This window comes from Pezoporus flaviventris, unplaced genomic scaffold, assembly GCF_033815535.1.
Source record: "Pezoporus flaviventris isolate CSIRO_AGI_PZ_B2104156 unplaced genomic scaffold, CSIRO_AGI_Pfla_v1 ptg000008l, whole genome shotgun sequence".
NCBI lineage: Eukaryota > Metazoa > Chordata > Aves > Psittaciformes > Psittacidae > Pezoporus > Pezoporus flaviventris.
Window position 1 is genome coordinate 4,365,070 of NW_026892556.1, and position 23,455 is coordinate 4,388,524.

The following is a 23,455-nucleotide window of genomic DNA, read 5'->3' on the forward strand; positions in this document are numbered from 1 at the left end:
GCCTTGAGGTGACAAACCTGCTTTTACTGCTCCTGGCCCACCAGAGCTGGGCTGTGCAGAGCTCTGGATGCGATCTGCTCTCCATGGCCAGCAGCAAACGGGATGTGCAGCTGGGGCTGGAACCCAGCGTCTGGGATGGAGCAGCTCAGTAATTGCAGCCAGTTCGATGTGAGAGCTGGCTCGAGGGGGGAATACACCCAATTTCAGTGTTTATCAAGTGAGGTTTGGGAGGGTAGAGGCCATTCCACATGCACTGGTTGAGAGTCCTTGCGGGCCAGTTAGCGTATCCAGTGTCTGACTGCATCCGTACAATTCCTTAAGGACCTTAAGCAACTGCACCTGCTGACACCAAAGTGACTCAGGCTGAGCCTGGAGCAGCTTGGGAACAAAATTAAACAAATAAAACTATGGAGCATTTTTACATCATGCTCCAATGCTCATTCCTGCCTGAAATGAGAGGAGCTGAAATTGGGTGTGAAACCGGGCTATTGAGGGAATTGAAGCGCATGTGTTACACGGTATTTGTATTACAAAAGCATTCAGGGGATGCAGTTGACGTGGAGCTTGCTCTGTGGCTGGTTGGAGATGGGCCAGGCGGGTGTTTCGATAGCGGGTTCCCAGTCATTCATTCTCCTGATGAGCAATGTGCTGTTTGCTGAGCAAAGTGACACCTCTGTTGACGTTCACCCCAAAAAGCACATCCGGTGAAGTTTCTCATTTGGCTGCCAGTGTAATTCCATCACAGAGACTTCGCATCATTGCTATTTCATCATTAGGTGACTTTTCTTTTGGCCTAACCCTGACTTGATAAAGTCTGGAGTCAGATAGGAACATCGGCTTGGTAATAGTGGGGGTTCTGAGGGGTCAGGGTGTTCAGGGATTTTTTTGTGCTGCCTGCCTTAGAAAAGGAGCGCTGAGATGCAGTTTCGGCCAAGCCAGCTCTGGGGTACAGCTACTTCTGCTTTCTTCTACCCCCCTCCCAGCCTGCTGCTTCCCAGCTGTTTGGCCTGGGGTTGTCTGACTCCGTCCTCTGAGCTCATCTCAGGCTGCCCAGAGCCGGGATGCCGGTGGGAGCCTTAGGCCATCATCCCAGAGAAGTGGGACGGGGCTCTGCGGATCTCGGGATCTCGCCTGCCTGCTCGTTTTGCCTTGCCTGCAGCAGAATGAAGGAGGACTTTGTCCTTCTCCCTTTTAGCGCAAGGGCTCAGGCTTGCAGATTGCTACGGCAGTGATAACTTATGGGGAAAAACAAAAGGAAAAAAGGGACAAAAAGAGGAAAAGGAGAAAAAAAAATCTGACTGCGTTTGGGGTAATCGGGGCCGTCGAGGGGGTGCCGGACCCTCTTTCCCCCTCCTCTCCCTGCCGCAGCAGCGGGCGGAAGCGGACGGGTCCCTCTGACCCCCCCTTCCCCGGTTGCAGCCCCCCTTCCGCTTCCCAATCTCGAGGGAAGCTGCTCGGGCTGCCCTCAGGTCCCCCCCCCCTCAGATGGGGGAGCGGGATTGCCGGGACAGAGCGGGAGGGGATGAGGAGGAGGAGGATGTGGTGGAGGAAGGCGGCGAGGGAGGGATGGATGGAGAGGGGAGGGAGGCGGCGGGGCGGGCGAGCCGCGCTGGCAGCACCGTGCCGGCAGCGCGCTCCCTCCGCCGGGCCGGGGCTGCTTCCTTCCCTCCCGGGCTCCAACGGCACCGGCTCCTGCAGGCAAGAAGCCGCTTTTGTGATGGAAAGCGCTGGGAGGTGGGGGGGGGGGGGGAACGACGCGGACCACGAGCATCTCCGACCCGCTCCTGCGGTCCAGCCCGGCGGAGTCTCGGTTCCCCCGTCCCCGCTTGGGGCTGCGGGGACCGGGCAGCCCCGGCAGCTCCTCCCGCAGCATCCGGGGGCCGCAGGATTCCCTTGTCCGCTCCGAGAGCCCCGGCAGCTGCTTGACAACAGGAAACAATGTGTAGTGAATGGAAAAAGGGGGTGGCGCCGGCTGAACAACTTCCCTTTACATCACTGCCCAAATAAGGAGCTTTAAACTCACCTTTTCTGTTGCAGCCCGGCAGAAGATCCCCCCGGAGCCCCCGGTCCCCACCGCCCGGCGGGCAGAGCCATGGGAGAGCCGCGGCTGCCGAGCGGGGGGCGAGCGCAGGTAACGGACCCGGTCCTGCTTCCAGGTTGCGGGACGGGGATGAGGGGGGGGTACGAGCTCTACTCCATAGATACACATTATTAATTATTCCTCGTATCTGCCGTGGAGAGGGAAGAGCAGCCGGTGAGGTGTAATTACGAGCACTTGTAGCAGGCGGGCACAGGATGAGGTCACCGCAGTGAGTAACGCGGAGTTACGGGATGTCGGGTTACTCCGCAGTGTAAACACCGAGGGGTTGTTTCTCTTGATCCGGCGCCAGGCAGCCCTGGCACTGGCATGAACTGTTCCGCTCTTAATTGGCGGCCACCTCTAATTAACGTCCTGCGAGCTGGCGACTCGGACTGGCTGCACCATGGGGCAGGGGTGAGCTCTCTGTCCGGCTGTCTGGGACGGATTTCCTCCTTATCGCTTGCACAGGAAGGCAAGCGGGGAGCAGAGGGGTTGTTCCCGGGCCACACGTGATGTGAGGGAGAAGCAGTGTGAGTGAATTCCCTGGGCGAGCTCCTGGCAAACTGGTTTTCCCAATCCAGAGCCCAAATTACCTGCTGGGCTGCTGCAAGGAAGCCAGAGGGGTTGGATGCAGGGAAGGAGGAAGACTCCTCCTGTACCTGGGGCTGACCCTCTGTGTGCTTCATCCTTTTCAAGTGTCTCTCGCTGCTGAGCACCTGCACATCAGCATATAATGAGGCAGCTTTAAAAATGCATTAAGTCTGAGTAAATGGGCGCTAACAATTTAAGCTTCTTAATCCTCCTCGATGGAAATGAATAACGCTTTGGATGCACCCAGAGGTGTGATCAGAGATGCAGACACGCGCTGAGCCGCGCTATGCAAATGTGGGGATCATTATTCCGGGAAAAGGCACCATGCATCGTTTTATGTCGCTTTTCCTCCTTGTTCTGTAGCTAATCCCCTCTATCGGGAAAGCACCAGGCACTTTTACCCAGTTCCACTCTGGCAAGTGGAAATGTCTGGAGCAGCTGACATGGTGATTTATGGTGTGAGCAATAGAATCCAAGTCCAGCTCCGCTGCTTGAGGATAACCTGTTGCTTACAGGCTTTTGGTTTCCCTGGTGTTGAAAGATGAGGTGTCAGCGTGCAGAGCCAGGTTTAACCTGCGCTGTCTGGATGTCCTGATAGTCCCTTTGTCGGAACTCTCATCTCTCTTACTCGTTTGGCTTCAGGGCTCCTCGAGGAAGCTGTTTGTGCTTGTTGGGGACTGTCATGCTTTTCTCAGTGCTTCGGGAACTTCTTTCTGGTTATTGTAGGAGAGCTTTCACAATGCTGTCAGAGTGTTTCCCTGATAATAGGTGGGATTTGTGTGGGGTGGGATGTTGTGGTTCTCACTTGGCTTCCCCATCCCTGGAAATGCTCAAGGCTAGGTTGGAGGGGGCTTGGAGCAACCTGGTCTAGTGGAAGGTGTCCCTGCCTGTGGCAAGGTTCCTTCCAACACAAACCAGTCTGATTTATGATTCCATGAAGAGGCTCCAAAGCCCATTGTAATGCATCTCATTGTCCCCATCCCCTTCCTGCTTCTCCCTTCTTAGACACAGGTCAAACTGAAGGGCTGCAAGAAATATGATTTATTTCATCCCTGGAGAATTAACCTTCAGTGGAGGATGCAGAGGTACTGTGTAGATGATGGGGGTTGATGTGTGCTGTCCTGACTTGCTTCTGAGAAGATAAGCCACATGCCCCCAAGGCTTGCCATGGGGCTTCTCGGACTGGTGAAAGATTCACTGCAGTCTTTATTAAGGAAATGGAAAAGAAAATGCGTCGAGGACTTGTGTAAACTGTGTGTCACAGAAGAGGCTTTGAGAAGTTACTGGTGGATTAGCTGATGAAATGTGTTGCCACCAAACTGCATGTGGCAGGTCTGGGCTTTGTGTCCTCTGGGGCACATTCAGCATGCAAAGTGCTGTTGCAGCCCCTGAGAAATGCCTTTGAGGAGCCCTCTCCTCTCCTAGGGAGCTCTTGCAGCAAGAAGGAAAGGGACTTATCACTGTACCCTAACACACAATGGGCACTGCATATTTCTCTGTGTCAGACATCATGTTTCAGAAACGCGTACGTCCCTCTTGGAGCTTCCGTAGTGCACAAGGGACAAGGTTCCTTCACCCCTTGCCCTCATAAGTGGCAGAAAAAAGGCGAGACAGGACCACAGGCTCTGCTCATTTGCTTTTCCTGACCGAGCAAAAGCACGTTCTTGCAGCTGGGGTGGAGGAAAGGGGGCGGGGGGGGGGGAGGCAAACTCAGAAATGTTTGCAGTTTGCTCCTGAAAAATAGCCGTCAATAGAATAGCTCAGTGTTCAGCCGGGGCAGTGTGAGCGTGATCGGATGTGGGGGACTACTGAGGGATCCGGTGGGGTGAGTCCCTGCAGAAACGCTCTCGCAAACCAGATTTATCCTGAAGTTCCCAACAAAAGCGCTGTTGAGAAAGCTGCGGGGATAAGGCAGCGCTGACATGGGTGGGTGAGCAGGAATCGGAGAGAGCCGGGAAGTGTATCCCGCCTGGGGAAATCACCGCCGCCGGCCTCTTGATTGGGTGGCAGGTCATTAATGAGGGGCTCCTGGGAACTCCCTTGCCGTACGTCACTGGCGAAGTCCCATGGCCCCATCGGGTAGCTCCTTCTGCGTTAGGAAAGCTGGCTTTCCCCCCCCGGCTCCCCTCCGCACTGAGGTTCCTGCTGGCTCCGAGCTCGGAGGAGCTCTCCCGGCATCACTTACGGCCACATTTGGCTGCACGTGTTGAATGCAGGAAGGGTTTCAGCAGACTCGCCGTTCCTAAAGCACTTTAAAGCGGTTGCTTTCTCGGCAAGGGGGTTCAAACTGAGGGGGGAAAACCCCAAAACCCTCTGGAAAAGAAAGCGATTGATTTAAAATGTACATTCAACGTTATTGCCTCTGACTTTAAAGAAGCTGCTTGTTAGTAGATCTTGATAGCTCTGCTGGGCTCGGCAGGCAGTAGGGCCAGTTGGGATGCAGGGATATTGTGTTTTCCATCCTGCCCATTACACTTTGCTGAATTCTTCCCACCTTTGGTTTGTTAATCCGCTCCGGTTTCTCACTGGTGCTCCCTCTCCTGGGCTCTGCCGAGACCACCTTGCATGAGGACAGTTGTGATTAGTGCTCCCGCTGTGCTAGGACTTGAATGCAACAAAATGGGCTTTCCCAGGCCGGCTTTGCACAGTCAGCTGGGATCTCGGTGCCTATAATCGGTGCAGTAATCAGAATGGAGATTTTTATCCTGCCGGGCTCTAATTACACGCCTGCATAAGGTGAACCTTTTAATGAGCGTCAAAAGACGCATTGTGTGTCAGGGAGGGCCCGTGTTCAAGGGACTAAGGGATTATTCAGTCATTCAAAAAACATTTGCTGAAAGTAAATGTGCAATAAATCTTCCTTATCCTCTACACAGCCTCATTTTCTTCGCAAAGCCCTGAACCAAGCCCAACCCCTCCTCCTTAGGAAGTCCAGGCTGTGTCTAGCCCGTGTAGCACTGATTCTTCCATACTGCCCACTCTTCTGAGCTTTCTGAGAAGGTGAACAGGGATTGCATGTGCAGGAGGGTAAGGTGAGGAAACCAGTGTCAGAGCTCAATGAGATGAGCAGAGGCATCCCTGAGCCTTAACCACGTGGAAATCCTCTGAGAAGCCTTTTCCCTTAGAGGAACGGTATCTAAACCGTTTAAATGCATCTAAATGGTGTTTTTGTAGCCCTTCTGTTTTTCCAGTTGTACGGAAAATTCATCCTGGGGACGCTTTTCTTCCTGGAAGCGCTCAGCCACTTTGGAGCGGGGATAGCTAAGAGGAAAACATGAGTGAGATCAAGTTTTCCTACCTTCCCAAAATGGACTTGCTGTAAGCACGGACTGCTTGTTCCTCATTGCCTTGACACCCGTGTACCATCTCGCGTAGGCACAAAGCCTTGCGGGGCTGTAGGAGCGAGCAGGGGGGTCAGCCACTGGCACAAGCTCAGAGCAGAGCATCTTCAGCGTGGTGGGAAACTTCATTATACATTGATGATATGAAAATCTTTCTTATGCAAATGAGGTTTTCGGTTTCAGCAGCTCCTCAGTCTCCAGATCCTAAGTTGACTTTTCCATGCCACTTATCCAGACCTTTCCTTCTTCCTTCCTCAGACTTTGGAGGGTCGCCTGCTCATTAAACCATTATTCAGGCTTTGCAGCCCTGAGAGGCTGTGGGGTTTCAATTATTTCTGCTTCTCCATTAGACCTACAGATTTTAGGCAGAAAGGCGAAGTGTGTCAGAAATTGGCTGGATCCGGCTGAATTCAGACATAGGATTTGGGTTTCTCTGCTAATGTTGGTCTCAGATGCACTGGGACATGGAGGGGTTTGCTGAGCCCTCATTTGGTGGTGCAGTGTAGAGGGGAAACCTCAGAAGAATCCAGTGAAATTAAGCCTGGCCCTTTTCCCAGCAAACCTGGTTCCCTGGATTCTTTACTGCCACGCTCCTACATCCAGACTGAAATCCAGCTTCTGCATTGCTTAGGTGGTCTCTCCTCAAGGGCAGTTCATCACTTCACAGAACTCAAAAGGCACAAAACAGCCAAAACTCTTAATTCTATAACCACCTTCTATCACTTTTCATAAGAATTACTAGTGAATTTAAATCCCAGGAATACATGGACTGGCCTTTGTCCTCAGTTGTATGATTATTCTCTTGATACCCCTGTCTATCCTCAGTATCATAGCAAACTCTGAGCCAGTGATGACAAAGGGACCCAAGGGGTGTTGTGAGCTGCTTGTATTCCTGATTCAGGTCTTGGGGTAAAAAGCCAGCTAGAGAAGTCTATGGCTGGGCTGCTGCACCCCAAAAGTAACAAGATAAGTTGTGGGTTTAATGCTATAGAGGTCAGTGTCGCACTGCATCTGCCGCCTCCATCCCTTTCATCTGGTGAAGGTGAATGTGTGGTTGTTATTTAGATAGTGGGGTTCACAAAATAGGTTGTGAAACTCGGGGCTTCTAGAAGCTTTCAGGGGGTTCAGGAGGAACACCCTGGGCTTTTGGCTGGTTCCTCCTGCCCCAAGCTGCTTGGAGATGCCCAGGAAAAGGTGTTGGATGCAAAGGCTCTCCCCATTCCCTGCTATTCAGTGTTGTGGCGCTGAGGACTGCAGGGATGCAGTGAGTGACCTGGGACCGGTGCAGAGGGTTTGCCACTAACAGCAGAGTGTTCCAGAGTTTTCCATGAGGCATCACTTACTCTTTAAATAGCTGCCTACGGGTTTCCTGTGTTCTTTCCTGCCCTTTATTCAGTTTTTTGGGGGGTTTGTTGCCTTCTGGGGAGATTTACTAATGTAAAGCTCTAGGAAAACTGGAGGTGGGGCTCAAATGAGTTGAATAGAAATGAAAAATAACAAAGTTCCAGTACGTTCACGTGTTTTGGAAAGCACTGGGATGTGCTGTGACTCTGTAACGGGCTGGTTTGCAGTTGCCACCCTATTGCCACAGGGGAGTAAATCTGATAAACTCCTATGGAGGCAGCACAGGCACACCGGGTTATATGAGCTGCCGAGGAACAAGTTAAGGGTGATGAGCTGGCTGGGTGTGAGGAAGGATGGAGAGGTGATGGCTGTTCCTTGAGGGGATGATGAGTATTGTGTGGTGTTTGTGGAGCAGCTCTCCTTAGAAGAGCTCTTCACAGCAGTTATTGTTTGTACATGCGAAAGCAGCTAAGGGATTACTCCAATTTGAGATCTCTTGGCATCCCATCTGGAGTGCTGGTCTGAAAGGGGAGGTTTCTGTTGCGGGGAATGTCAGGGCTGGTAGGGGCAAGACAAAGCGTTCCTGTGCGTATTTGCACCCACCAGAAATGCGTTGGGTCTTTGCACATTTTTAAGGGAAAATGCAGTTTTGGTCATGTTTGAAAGAAAAATGCCTTCATTTTGAGGACTTGGAGTGCTTGACTTTGGAACAGAACAGTGCAAGGAGAGGTCAGGCTAGAACCCAGTGCAAAAATAGAGTTATAGATACCTGCAGAAGAATGTGAAGCTTTTCAGAGCTGGAAGTTGAGCTGGGTGTTTAACTGCCTGCCCCAAACTTGCCCGTAGCGCTCAGGTATTTCCTTCATGACTTTCTCAGGCTAAAATTAACAAAACCTAAAGATAAACCACTCTTCCCTCTTATTTCACCACTGTTTACATGAGGAAACTGGCTGGGACACAGCAGGGTGACCACTGTAGCCTGGAATAAGCGTAGGCTTCTTCTGGAAGTGAGGAGCTCTGCTGGATGCTATCCTGCAAGTGTTTCTGGCCAATGTCCTTCTGTGGAAAAGTGCGTGCCTCAGTTCCCACTTCTGTAAAATGGGGTTAAAAATACCCTCCCTCCCTCCCTCCCAGGAGCATTGCCACACTCCCTCCGCAGCAGCTTGTAAAACACCACCGAGTTCTTTCCACCACTGTGAAAAATGCTAAATAAAGGTACATTGATACTATTTTAGATAATATTCTATACTAGAATGAATGGCTACAAATACCTCTGCAAACATACTATGGTAAAGATGTGCTGTTAGGGTTCATGAGCGCTCTAGGCTGGGGAAGTGATTGCTTTTGAGCACCCATGGCCCAGCAGCCACTCAGAAAGCTGCCCAAATGGGTAAAAGAGACCCAAGACTCACCTAAGATCTTCCTCACATCATACAAGTAGAGCTGCCAGCAGCACGGGCTGGATCTTCACATCTGATAGCATCCTACGGTAATGACTCGGTGTCTAATGAGTTTACTGCTGTGGTTTGTACCATTACGAAGGTAATCCTTTTAATTCAAGGAGCATTTATTAAAGCCAAACCGTTGCTGCTTTTGCAAACCTGCTCTGAATGGCGCCGTTTGCATTCAGGCGAGTGAGGAAGGCTGAAACCATTGCTGCCAAAGTGAAGGACTTTTTCATAACCCTAAGGCAGCTCTGTGCTGAAGAAAACGCCTGCAGTGTTGGTTTTATTATGCATTATGCAGGGTTTAGGTCTTTAAAGAAGTTAAGGGAAAGTCCCAGATGAGGACTTGGTTGCCTTCTGTTCTCCATGGAATGTAGCTGCTTTTCACTCCTGCCTGTAACTCATTGCCATAGACATGGTCTGCTGCCTTTGTGTTTTGATCTGTCTTCCACCTATGGGGATTTGCTGCAAAGTGAGCAAATACTTTGTGTTCGTATTTGCATTCATCAGAATTCAATCTTATTCTGAAGCCTGGAAATGGATTGCCAAAATGTTAAACCAGCAGTTAAATCTTTCTAAGTAAACAGGTGTAAAGGCAGAAATGAAGTCTGGGAATAGAACAGAAAGCCTCCAATCCCACTTCTTCTCAGCTGGAAATCTCTGCTGGCAGTCAGGGTTGTCTCTTGCTGGTCCTGGGAGCCTTCTGGTTGTGGATGTGTCAGTCATGTCAAGCACAAAACTTGTCAGGAAAGACTCTAAGCTGGACACTGGTGGCTAGTTTTTATTTGGGTTTTTTTCTTTCTGAACCCATTTTGTCCATCTTGGAGCGATACCTTCCTGAGTGAACAGTAATTTGGTCATGTGGAATCATAGCATCACAGCATGGTTTGAGTTTGAAGGGACCTTAAAGATCATCCAGTTCCAATCCCATGGGCAAGGACACCTTCCACTAGAGCAGTGGGCACTGGCACAGGGTGCCCAGAGAAGCTGTGGCTGCCCCATCCCTGGCAGTGCTCAAGGCCAGGTTGGACACAGGGGCTTGGAGCAAGCTGCTCTAGTGGAAGGGGTCCCTGCCCGTGGCAGGGGTTGGAGCTGGAGGAGCTTTAAGGTCCCTTCCAACCCAAACCAGGCTGGGATTCTATGATTCCATGTCAGTCCAGTCCCAGCAGCAGTGGAGATGGCCACAGCCTCCATCTGCCCACATACTGAGAGCAGGCTTCCCACAGCCCGAGTGGGGAGAGCAGCGTGGGAGCCCCCAGAAAACACACCCAGAGTTTCATGTGAATGGGAACTGCAGCTTTGCATGCCTCAGACCTCAGATAACTGAATGAACGTGAGTGTTGAAGCGGGGGGGTGTGATGTAGAGAAGCTCCAGTGCTTGGTACTTTCCTGCTTTTGCACCAGGTGGGTGGCAGAACTCGGATTGCCTTTCACAGGACAGGACAGAGCACCTGGAGGGGTCATTCTGTCCCCCCTTGCTGAGTAAAATGATTTGCATCTTGTACTCAAGAAAGCTGCTTTTGGAATGTGGCATTGGGATAGCCTGGTTTCCATCTCTATTCAAGGGTATGCTGGTGCGTGCCTCTGTGTAGAAGGTACCTGCCCATGTCCAACACTTAAAAAGTGATGTTTTGATTCCATTTCCATCTCTGCTTGCATTTGCACCGTGGTGGCCACTTGGTGCTCGGGCTGTCACGGGGAGGACCCGTCCCCAGTGCCAATGAGCCCGTTTGCGCTCTGGGTGTGTGCATGTGTGAGAGCAGGCGCAGGGGATGTTTTCCATTGAACGGTGTTATTTCTGGCGCTGCTGCTTTTTCTGTAATCACTGTGGAAACTGTTATGCTTGGGGGTTCATCAAGGAAACACTGTGCAGTTCTTCAAGGGAGAAATATATTAAGCAAGTGGCTGTGATACTGGTTTCATAAGGGCTCACTTTAATTGGGAACAGTGTATTTAGGAGATTTTCCTTGGCTGTGTTTCTGATGGAGTTGAGAAACAGCTGAAGTGAAATGGCAGAGAAGAGCACCCAGGATACTGGAAAAGGGGAATTTTGGTGCTTGAATTCTGGTGCTGTGTTGTATGATGGTGCTTCAGGAAAAAAAAATAACATCCGTTAGCTTTTATTATGAAGAGGAAAGAAATCTGAAGATGATCTTAGAGAAATATGAGAAGTTACAGATGAATGTATATGGTGATAGGGGGTTTTAGACCTATTTACGGGTGTCCTGCTCCATTGTGGCAACAAATGGCTCTGTTAGAGTAGATGGGCATGGCTTCACCACGTGGCTGAGGCTGGATTTGGGATAATGATGTGCCGTGGTGCCCAGATATGGGAGCATCTCCTGTGCAGTATGCACAGGGTGGGAAGTGTGGTGGGAGAGCCCCTGGACCTGCTGCTGCTGGAGGAGCCACCCCCAGATAGGAGCTGCTCCACAAAGACTGGAGTTTCTGTGCCACAGCTTCGTGTGCAGTGAGGTGCAGCTGACATGCAGGGGGTGTTGGGTGAGGAGAAGCTCCCCATGACCCTGCTTCAGTGAGTGCTTGAACCCAGAACCCCCCCCCATGTGCTGGGCTGCACCCCCAGAGCGTGAGCAGCAGCTCAGGGAGGGGATCCTGCCCCTCTGCTGCACTCTGGGCCCCCCCCCCTGCAGTCCTGATCCAGCTCTGGGGCAGGGGGTTGGAAATGGATGGGCTTTAAGGCCCCTTCCTACCCAAACCAGGCTGGGATTGTATGATCTGGGGAGAGAGGCATACAGTCAATTACTGCAGGGAGAGGACCTTGTGCAGCTGGAGTGTGCTGTTCCCATGCCATGCAGCCTGTGCACCCCAGGCTGTTGTCATCCCATGTCCAAAGGGAGCAGTGAGGATGTTCATCCGACTGCTGCAGCTCCCCACCAGTGCTGGGCTGTCTTCTCTTCCTGTAATGTATTAGTACCAGAGTGATACGCATGGGCTGTGCTTGGCATGGCATTCCTCCCAGATAACATGACATTTCTATATGGATGTGGGGCCAACACTGTTCACGAATTGGGAAGGAGCTTCTGGGGAACTTTAAAAACTCATTTTATAGGTGCAGCACAGCGCAGACTGGTCCTGAGTGCTTGCATGAGGTTGTGGAGAACTGGCATTCTGTGCAATCATCAACTATTAACCCTCACTAAATTACAGTTTGAATGGTTGAATTTCCCCAATTCCTTCTCTGATGTAGGAATAAACCCCTTATTTCTCCTCTGTGCTTCACATACTGGGGGTATCATTATTCCTTGTCAAGGAGCTGAGCTAACCCAGTTCAGAGGTTGGATTATGCCCTTGCTGCTTCTCGAGGCACAAGGACCTGACATGCTCCATCACATCAGTTCACCTTGCTCAGCAGCCTGTCTCTGGAGGATGCAACAAGCTTTGCAACACATCTCCCATGGGATAAACGTCTGTCGTTCTGGAGGTTCTTGTTCAGTATCATTAATCACTTGTCCATAATCAGAATATCTCCATCACATACCAGAAATTGCAGGTATTGGGCAAGCTGGCTGCGTGGTCCCAGCTTCAGGGAGCTTCGCATCACAGGGAGATAGCTCATGGACAGGAGGAAAACAAAGGGTTATTATAACGGCCAGGAGGTGAGGTGGGTTCACCAGCTTTCATGTCTGCCATATATTTTATTTGTGGTGCTTCAGAGTGCTCCTTTTCATTGGCATTTGTGGAGAGGCTGCTACCGGAAAGAGGAAGGGCGGTTTTGTCTATGCTATACATATTTGATGTTTTGCATTTTAATAATTACCTGAATAATTTACTCAAAGTCGCCTCTCACTTTATTTTGGGATCTCTGGAGGCATTCTGTTTGCTTAACACTCTGAAAGTCCTCACAGCCTTCAGCGAATGATTTATGGCTATTGATTTGTATAGCACCCAGTACGAGCTTCATGGCAGCGGTGTGCAGAAATGATGGCTCTTCCAGGACCGCTTCTCCCACCATTGAAACAGAGCCTCCTCTGATTAACAGGAGAGCAGGGAGTGAGATGGACAGATCCGTACAATTTGATGACCTCAGCAATTAATTATTTATTGAGCTTTTAATTTTGCATCCATCATTCCAGCTCTGTCTCCCCTGACTTTCCAGAGCAGTTGCACAGGGAGGTAAAGCATCAGCAGATACCTTTAGGAGGGAGGTTCGCAGCTTTGTTTAGAGCAGCCCGGAGTGCCTGTGCTAACCTCTGAGACTCGGGAGAGGAGCTAATATCTACCTTGCCCCTGGGTACTTCAGGTCTTCAGAGACCCTGAGTCTTAAGCCTTTATTTAAGAGCTGTGTTTCCCCAGTACTGCAAGCTGTTAGGCAGATGACAGTGTTAATCCATCCTGGCCCTGGAGCTGGTGTGCGTGTAAGCCTCTATTTCCTCTGGCTGTGGACAGAGAGGGGTTGCATTGTTGTATTTAGCATCTCATGTCACATGAAAACTCTGCTTTCCTTGGGTCTTGTGCCTCAGGGCTCCCAGCAGATGTCTGCAGGTATCAGGAGGGCAGTTTTTCTAAGCACACAAGCAACTGAGGATGCTTTGTCTTGCTTTTTAGCTTTCCCCCGTCTTTTTGGAAGGATTAAGGGTGGTCTCAACTAGTAAAAGGTCACTAAGGTTTGGGATAATCTGGTGCTGTCAAGCATCAGCTTTTGTGGATGTGACTGTTTCCTTCCTTGGCTGTATTGTTTTGCTCGTGGATTCGGGATCGCTGGGTCCGTGACTCAGGAGATATCTCATGATACTCATGGGATTTTCTTCTTCCTTTACTGCCCGCAGCACTTGTGGGACCTCTGCACACCTGCTCCTTTCCAGAATCTCCGGGAGAGTTGGGAGCTTGTGTGTAAGCCCCAGAACTGTGGAGTCTCCTAAACTTGTGCTTTTAGTTACTGGATTTTATTGAGGCCACTGGGAAAATGTGCAGGACAGGAGAAAAGATGGGTCTTCTGCTTCCATCCAGACCCTAGCTGAAACTCTGCAAACTATGGTGGAGTGCATGCAGCAGCAGACTGGGATTGAGAAGACCCAGTCCCTCTGCTTCATCCACTACAAGCAGTGGGTATGTCAGTCCATCCAGCTCCCTGATGCCTCCCACTGCTATGATGGGTGCAAGCCATTCATTGTTTTGGGGTAAAAAAAAGGCACAAATTATTAAGGAGCCTTCATTATGTGGACAGATCCTGCCACATGGAACATGGGATTGTTCCATGATGCGGGAAATGAAACAGCACATGAAGAGCTTTTTGTAGTAAAAGTGCTTTCCTCCCAAGTTGGACAAGTGAACTGTTGAGTCTGGTTCTTCCATCCTCCATTCCTGAAGGGATGCTGCATGACCCTTCATGAGTCCAAGCATTAAAACACAATTCATGCGCTGGGCTCACCCCACAGCCAGCTTCAGGCTGGTTCAGAGCAGGCATCAGTGCCGGGAACAGCACCGTGGGGCCCCTGCGTCAGATCACTGAACCCTCTTACCACACACTTTCTTTTCCTCTTTTGGGGCTCCAGTACGTTATTGATGAGCTGGGCTCATTTGCTCCCAAAGATCCACTTTGCAGACTGTTCCGTTCGGTGCTGAGGGGAGAAGCTGATGGGAATCGCCACCATCAAATGTTAATTAAATGCCAGGCAATAATTTGCAGCAAGTAAGTTGCGGTGCCTGCAGTACGCTGCTGACATCTGCTCACAGACCCACTGGGCCATTAGTGACTTTGAGAGCCAGGAGAAAAACACAGGTCCGCTTCCCTTGGTTTCTACTCTTTCAGTCCAGGGCAGAGAGACCGATTATGTTTAATATTTTATAGCAGTGCATTGTTGCCATCCTTCCTGTGAGTCATTTTCCCACAAGAAACGCATGTTATTTAACCCCTTTTGAGGGTTTATAGGTGGATTGTAAATCTTCTGCAGAAATGGTCTTTTATGTGCTGTGTTCATGCCACTGCATTGCTGCACAGTGCCAGGAAGCAAAAGCTGCTTGAATATTCAGCCCTCCGTAGGCTTGGAGGAAGGCATAGACATCCCAAAATCATAGACTCACAGAGTGGTTTGGGTTGGAAGGGGTCTTAAAGCTCATCCAACAGACCAAGTTGCTCCAAGCCCTATCCAACCTGGCCTTGAACACTGCCAGGGATGGGGCAGCCACAGCTTCTCTGGGCACCCTGTGCCAGCGCCTCAGCACCCTCATAGTGAAAATCACTTGGAGGTGTAGACTTAGGTTTGAAGCTCTTACCCAGGCTTCACCCCTCTTTGTGGTGGTGTTTTCCTTCATGTCTGAGGAAATGCTGCTGGAGCCCCATATGGAGAAAATGAGAATCTGCATCCTGGTAAAAGCGTTTCCAACCCAGTAGTGTGAGGTTGTTTCTCCAGCCTTGCAATGTTTCAAGTGATGAGATGACTCTTAGTGGAGGGATTTCCAAATGTTCATTCAGCTCTTCCCTTTCCCCATTTTGCCCCATCCCATGAAGGTGTATGGGCTTGTGCAGGTACCTTTGGATTCTTGCTTTTCACATGCTTGCAGTTTTGCAACCCCCAAAACATCTGCAGTGACTTCACCAAATGATATCTTGAAGCCTTTCCAGGTAACTCACTAATTGTCTTGGGGCATTCCTTGTGTTTCCTCTATGTTTCTGACCAAAGAACCTGGACCTGTGCACAATTCTATGTATTGTTATACTGATTTTCAGCAGGCCTCCTGCTATGTAACCTTATGGGTTTGAGGACAAAAATACGCGTTTCATTTAAATAACTGTAATGGAAACTTTCTATGGAAGGAAGGTACCCCAAAAAACCCCTGAAAGAACAAAGTGATCGCCTTACAGAATTGCTTCCTTTTGCTGCATTGTTTTCCATTTGCATCAGCCGTTTGCCTCCTTTGGGCTGTGCAGTTGTGGTTCTTTGGTGTGTCATCCAGCAAAAGGAGAGCAGAACTTTTGTGCACGGAAGAGAATTGCTGCTGTTATTTTCCCTCTCCCATAAGGGCAACCCCCCCCCACAAACTGAGTCTGTGCCATGAGTGGAATTGAGAAATCACAATTAGTCTTGGGTGCTGTGCTCAAGGTTACGCTTTTGTGTTGTCCTTTGGATGAAAAGGTTGAAGGAAGTGAGTGGTAGCATAGAAATTGCTCATCTGTGGGAGCTTCAAGGCCGGGGACATGAGAATACTGTGGCATTTCAGTACGTGCAGTGCGGTGATGCGCTTCGGTTGGAGCTCATCTTGTTGCAGGGTAGCTTTATCAGGCCTTACAACCCTCCGAAGATTCTGGCTCCTGCTGTGGACCTCAGTGTGAGCCCACAGACCACTGCAGGGAACTGCAGGAGGTGTCATCTCTCCCCTCGCTGCTGATGGGGTGAGAAGAGTGGTGTGATCTTTCTGGTTGCTCGCTCTTGGGAGGAGCCTGGGCATTTGTATTTTGGAGGTTGGAGAATGAAACTCTTCATTTTGCACTGATTAAGCAAAGGTTTTTATCCTACTGAGTCATTAGGACATATGTTTGGCCATCTTACTTTTTACTGAAATAACAGCCTAGAAGATGGTTTCTGCTGAGGGATGGAGGCCAGCGTTCTGCAAAGCGTTCTGTTTGCTTTCTTACACTCTTTTCTATAACTGATTACATCCTAAACTTAAGCCCCATGAACTCTTGGTTCAGTCTTAGTTCATAGCCTCGCTCCACTTCCCTTAGTTTGGCAGAGTACTTTTGCTCTGCAGAAGTGTCACTTCCCCGTATTTCTGACTCTCTTTGCTCCTCTTAATGATTTCTAAAGGCACAGGCCATGCTTTTTAACTTCTACAATACTGAAGTAAAATAAAACCAAGGAGCACCAGAAATGTGCCATGTGAATAATTTTTCTGTTATTCTTGGTACGTTGTTGATAGGGCTGTAGGAAAGATGAATGAGTAGCTGTAGAGACTGCCATAGACACTATGTCATGCTTGACAGCAGAGTTCTGTTAAGAACATTGTGTTTATAATTTGTATCCAAAACTTGGGAAAGGGGGGGGGGGGCTGCTGATTTCCTGAGGGTCTTTGAATCAAGACATCACAGTGGTGGTGATGCTGAACCTATTTGCTGCATTGTGTGGGCTGGAGAGGTGGTTTCGTACCACCTTTTTGCTGCAACTCTTGGTTTGAACTTGCTGTTCAAACCAGTTCATGCCTGATGAGTAATTGCCCAGATGAGAAAGACAAGAGCTTCTGGTCTCCTTCGTCATACAAAAAGCTGTCTAGAAGTTCATAGCTTAATTGATAGTAATCAACCTTAAGAGAATATCATAGAATCCCAGACTGGTTTGGATAGGAAAGGACTTGAAAGCTCATCCAGTTCCAACCGCCTGCATAGGCAGGGACACCTTCCACTAGAGGAGGTTGCTCAAACATGGAATATAGAGCCTGATAAAGGTCCAAAGTGCATATTTGGAGGAGAATCTAGGGAAGTTTTCTTCTCAGCTACTCATGTCTGATTTCAGAGCACCACAGACTGCTGGACTTGTTTTTCCTTTCTATACTAGCTTATGACTTGCAGTATCTTATGCTAAAAGTGTATCTTGATCACCTCAGACCACAGCTGCTGGCTTCTGCATGGCTTCTTGCTTCCTGCCTGGGAATGTGAAAATAAATGGTGATGGTTGGTTTAGGAGAGGTTCATGGGAAACAAAGAACCAGCTTGGGGAGGTTGTCTGTTTCCCCAAAGCAAGAGATCTGTGCTAAAGGGAAGCTGCTTTCACCTGGAAGCACCAGCTCCCCATGGGTCGACAGAGGTAGCCCAGCCTGGCTGTGTGGTCAGCCCGTCATGATGTGGCTTTAGTTTAATTCCCTAGAAGATGACAAGAAAGTCCTGGTTAGGCATGATCTTAATCTTGACATTGATGTTAATTAATCCTGATTCATTGTTATATGAGTATGAGGCCAGGCAGGAAATGAGCAAAAAGCATTACTGAGAAAAAAAAGTAGCTCTGATTTCACACTTGAGGGTGTGGGGAGGGAAAGCTTTGAAGATGCTATGTTCTTGCTGCAGTATAATATATTAACTTTTTGGGGTTTGGCTCATGAAGTACTCTTTTCCCTCACCCGCAGAAGATTTGATGTAATTAAGCTCAGAAGCAATGGCTGTTTCCAGCTCTTTCCTGTCAGCAGGGTGAAATAGCACATCAGTGGTGGATCTGATTTTTCTTCTTCCTAGCGGGTAAATACCCACTACAGAAATGTAGTCCCTCAGTGCTGTTACCTCCTGAGATCGGCAGCTTTGCTGGTACCTGTTCTCAGCTGCTGAATCAAGACCCTGGATGCTTTCAGTTGCTCATTTAAATAGCTGTTTCTTATCCTGCAGGTCTGCTTGGGATGCAGCACCTAAGTCTCCCCTGTTTAAGTTTAAACCCATCACCTCTTGTCCTATTGCTACAGTCCCTGATGAAGAGCCCTTCTTCAGCATCCTTGTAGCCTCCTTCAGACACTGGAAGCTGCTCTGAGGTCTCCACGCAGCTTCTCTTCTCCAGGCTGAACAGCCTCAATTTTCTTAGCCCTGTCCACAGTCATTGCAAAGGAGATGTGCCAGGTGTCACTGTGCTAGACTAGTTGTGTGATTTACAAAGTTGTTTTCAACCTGAAATGGAGATTTTTCATCTAAATGGTTTTGTAAGCTTTTATACAACAAAAAAGGAGAAGCAGCAAGGCCCCTCCCTGCCTGACGAGGATGGCTGGAGCAGTGGGCTGCCCAGTGTAGCTGATAGTACCACCCCATAATGTAACGTCACAGGAGCAATGACCCTCCTCTGCTTTAGTGAGCACAGCTTGGCTGGGATATGAATTTGTAACCTGTGTTCAAACTGCTTTCACAGTCATTGCCTGGAGATAGAGCACACATCCTCATTGGAGAGGGCGATAACAGCTGCTTTATCTCAAGTGCCTGGACAGCTGCTTCCACCCTCCTCCCTTTTCCCTTTTAATCTGGTATTCTCTGTTCAAAGTCGAGAAGGGACAGATGCCCCCCCCCCCCCCCCCGGTTAAGATTGATGTTACTTATCAACAGAAATCTGCCTCCTATTTCATAAGATGCTCCTGAACTAAATTGGAGTAAAGGCTGGAGCTTCAGTTTGTCAAAGACAGCATAAAGGAAATCTGTTGAGATGTTTATGCAGCAGCAAGGGGGAAAGGCCAGCATTTACTCCCACTGGCGTTTCAGCTGCTGTGATTAGAGATGCTCTGAAGAAGCCTTGGTGGTAGAGGAGTGATACAGCAGTAATACTCTGCTAAAGCCAGGGCAGTTTTGCACTGGGTAGCATCACTGTCTGCTTCTGAAATACTCTCTTTACTGTTACTGCTTTTATTACTATTATTATTATTATTATCTTCCTATTGAAATGAAAATTCACTTCTGATGAAAGCATCTGTAGTACCTGTTCTAGCCCTGAGTTTTCCTAACTTGTCTATAGCCAGGTGGCAGCCAGGGCTTGACGATGCTTCAGTGAGCCCTGCTGTGGTCTCTTGAGAGCATTGGTGAAGATCTCAGCAGATAGCAGAGGCTGCCTGTTCACTGGGAGTGCAGAGGGAAGACTGTGCCTGGACCACGATCTCCCTGTGCCTCTCAAAGGAAGGTGTGAGACCCTTTGCCAGCCCAGGTGAGGTGCCTGTTGCAGCCCTCGCTGTAGCATCAGCATCCTGCCAGACTGGGACAGCACCTTATTACACATCTGTTTTTGCACTCAGTGGAAATTGCTAGCAGTATTTGCTCTCACTCCTCAGCCATCACACTCCTGCCCTCCAGCCCCATCGGTATTCTGGGCAGGTTACTTCTAATGAGAAATTAGTGCTGTGAGCATTGCTGTTGCAGTCTTTCACCTGCTAATGGGTGTTTTGCATGTCGTGGGAAGGCAGAGTAAAACTGTTCTGAGATCCTATTATGTACTGACACAAGCAGTGAATCTGCAAATAGCTGAGTGAGACCTCTGCTGAATATACTTTAATATATCCCTAAGCAGAGATTACACCACTGGACAGGGCTTTTCTTTTATTGTGGCAGATCCTCTGTAGGCATTGACACACGACTTGGTCTCTTCAGGTCCTTTTCTTCTCCATAATCCTGACATAATAATACTCTTTCCCCTACCTGGTCTGCATAGACAGCAGTGGGGAAAGATGGGTTTGCTGTGTGGATCATGTGGTGGATGGGGCTTCAACTGTTGTAATGTACTTCTTCCCTTAGTCAGGAAACTTCCTAGTGTCTAACATGTGTTCCCTGGTGCAGTTTAGGACTATGACATCAAGTGCTACTCTTGACAAGCCAAGAGGATAGTTTATTTGTTTCTCCTGTGACCCTGTTGATATGTTTGAAGACCATTCTGATGCCTCCCTGTTGTCTTTACTCTTTAGTCCAGATGAATGTGATTTTGTTTCACTGATTTTTCCAGGCTGTGCTTTCTCAATCTGTGATCATTCTCGCTGCCTGCACTGGGACTTTCTCCAGACCTTTATGGAAATGTGGTGTCCGATATCAGAACTCCAGTTGTGCTACGTAAATGAGAAGTTCCTTGGTGAAAAGTTCACCTCTGTATTGCAGCGAGACGTTTGGTTTTATTGCAGTAACGTGACTGTGTTCAGCTCCTGTTCAGTTTGTGATCTGTGGTGATCCTGAGATCCTTTTCCCCCCAGAAAACCCCAACTTTGTGAGCTGATAATAATCATTTCCCTTGCCATTGGTGATTCCTGTCTTAGCACTGCTCATCCATCGTTTCTGAATTGTCTTTCTCCTTGTTTTTTTCCAGACCATTTCTACAATTTATCAAGATCATTTTGAATCCTAATCCTGGCCTCCGAAGTACTTTCAGCCTGTCCCAGCCTGGTATCAGCAGCAACTGTAGTAAGCATTCTGTGTTCCATCATTCAAATCAATCTTAAAGATACCAAATTGTGCGAGAGCTAGGACACCTTGGGCACCCCCTCAATGCGTCTTTTCCTTTGGCAGTGCACATTGTGGCAGCATCCTGCAATGATGCATTTGCCTTGCAAAAGGTACAAAAGTCAAAGCAGCTCCCTGGGATGATGAGGTTTGTGTCCAAAAGCAAGAGATTTCATCAGCCCTCTTGAAGATTTGTAGTGAGAAATTTGCTGTAGAGTCATGGAATCCCAGCCTGGTTTGGATTAGAAGGGGCCTTAAAGCTCATCCAGTTCCAACCCCTGCCGCGGGCAGGGACACCTTCTGCTAGAGCAGCTTGCTCCAAGCCCCTGTGTCCAACCTGGCCTTTATGACAGCACCTTGCATAATTAACAGGGTGACTCTACCTTTTCTCTAGTTTGAAAGAGTAGAAGCTGTGCTTCCTTCGAAAATAGGCAACTTTTCCCCATCTATTTGTTGCAGTTTTCTTTTTGCCTTTGTTCTCAATGGAAAACCCACCTCCTGTTCACATCCTGTAGTGTCCCTTTTGCAAATACTTCTTTCACGAAGAGTGTTTGGGGCTGAGATCCAGAGGGAAGGAAAGCAAATGCAGTTTGTTTCATGCCTTACTAGCCAAGGAAGCAGTTGTGGGTGATGGTGGGGGTGTGTTGGACTTGCTGTGGATGGCAGCAAGGCTATGTCCCAGTTGATGTCTATGTCCTTTGCTTGCATTTTCACCCTCTGGCTCAAACACTGTGTTTCTGTGCCAGTGGACTATTACATAGGTTCATTTTGGTGCAGATGGCAAAAGGTGTAGTATTCCGAGATTTAGGAATTTCCATGGGGTCTGATAAATGCAGCTTTATAGACCAAGCTCATATATATAATGCAGGGGGGAGAGCCAGCTGCTGCCCACAGAGACCAAAAATACAGTGGACAGCCACTGCTTATGTCCCTGTCACTGCTGAACAAATAAGATATGGAAACAAAACCGGTGGATGGAGCCCAAAGGAAATGAGTTGCAAATGAACTCAAATGAGAATTAGTTTCTTGGTTTTCCTCTTAAAGAGGAGTGTGAAGCTGGGGTTTGTTGGTAGCTGCACCTAAAGGTATAAATGTTTTTCAGAACAGCGCTCTGTTTCAAACCTCGTCTGCTCTGTGACATTTGCTGTTTCTGGAAATTAAAGCTTAAATGGGAAAACATAACTTCTACCTGCCATTCTCCTTGGAATTCAGAGCTTTGACGGTGAATTAGGATTTCCAGCACCTCTGCCATAGGGTCAGAAATACTGTTCCCATGTTGCAGAGGGGTAAACTGAGGCACAGGGTGCCAGTATTGCGTTGGGCTCATAGAGTGAGCTGCATGAGAAATGCTACTTCTCATCCCCTCCTCTGTGACCTGTGTGTCTTTACCAAAGTTCCAAGAATTTGAGAAGAAATGAAGTGCTGTGAACAAAAACTTGCAACTTGATATTTTCAAGGACTTCAACTACATAAAACTGATTTACTTTGGAGGAAAAAGCCTTAAATATCCCTGTAGAGAGTACATAATGTGAATGATTTTGTATTTATTCATTGCATTTCACTGAGTGCATGAAATCTTTCCTGACCGTAATGGAATTGCATTTTGGATGTGCTATCTAGTATGGTGGTGTTATAAGCAGGTGCACAAAGGGAATTCTTTCTGGAGAGAAGGGAAAAAAAGCTTCTGATACCAGTAAATGATTCCTACCACTGCAATAATCCTAATCACATTAATTAGGATTAATTTAGCCATCTGGCTTTTAATTATGTGAAATAAAAGCGCATCTAAGGAGTTTTGTTTGAAATCTTGATGAGTTTTAGCAGTAGTTTTGGCTTGTTTCACATGGGGCAGTGTCTAAATCTCAGGCTGCTTGGGCTTTCAGGGAGAATTGTGTTGTATCCAGCATTTAGAGCCAGCCGTTAGTTCTCCATCTCCTCTTGCATGTTGTGTTGTCAGCAAATCCATCTCCTGTCACCTTTCCCATATTGCCCATCTGGAGTTGACCCAGCTACCCCTGTGCTGGGGGGGTTTCTTCTCACAGCTTCTTTTTTGAGGATGGTCCCAAATTTCCCCTCAGGCACAGCCTATTTCTGCTCCTGATCCTCTGGTATGGCCAAACCCCTTATCTGCAGAGCACCCTTGCCCCATCCCACACTTGGCTTTCCCTCTCTGGAGCAGTCCCTCTGTAATTTTCCACTTGAGTCCCACCAGAAGCCATATCTTTTCTCACTTGCATATGCCACTGACTTTTCCCATCACTTTTTTCCCTGTTTTTTCCCCCCTTACTGTTTTCCATTTCTGAAAAGCTGTTCTGATTTTCACTAAACAAAACTGTATGGCTTTGCATATGTCCCTGCCCATATGTATCCGCGTATAGCGAAGGTTGGAGAACAGTAGCTGTCAGAGGAGGTAATTTTCCATCAGATTCATCCCTCTATTCTCATATTTATTCCTTGAAAGCTTCAATCAAAATATTAAGATGGCTTTGAGTTTTGCAAGTCTGAAAGACCAGAAGATTTTTCCTGTGTGGATGCTATGACCATTACTCTACATCTTTATCAGTTAAATCATAGAATAGTTTGGGTAGGAAGGGACCTTCAAAGGCCACCTAGTCCAAACCCTCTGCAATGGGCAGGGACATCCTCAACTAGTTTTTCCTCACATCCAGCCTGAATCTTCCCTTTTAGTGTAAACCCATCACTCCTTATCCTTTCACAACGGGCCCTGCTAAGAAGTACCTCCCCATCTTTCCTACAGGCC

The 23,455-nt window shown here is 48.6% G+C and overlaps 1 protein-coding gene across 6 annotated transcripts in view; it reads left to right on the top strand.

Moving 5' to 3' along the window:
* Positions 1 to 23,455, top strand: part of HIVEP3 (HIVEP zinc finger 3) — a 244,363-nt gene that overhangs the window by 138,309 nt on the left and 82,599 nt on the right. For 3 of the 6 annotated variants that reach the window (XM_061450011.1, XM_061450009.1, XM_061450013.1), the window contains 2 exons: positions 2,038 to 2,131; positions 20,561 to 20,655. The exons of 1 other annotated variant lie outside the window; for it this stretch is intronic. The gene's annotated coding sequence lies outside the window, so the exon portion shown is untranslated. The remainder of the gene's footprint in view (positions 1 to 2,037; positions 2,132 to 20,560; positions 20,656 to 23,455) is intronic. 2 more of the 6 variants (XM_061450010.1, XM_061450008.1) reach the window with 2 other exon arrangements.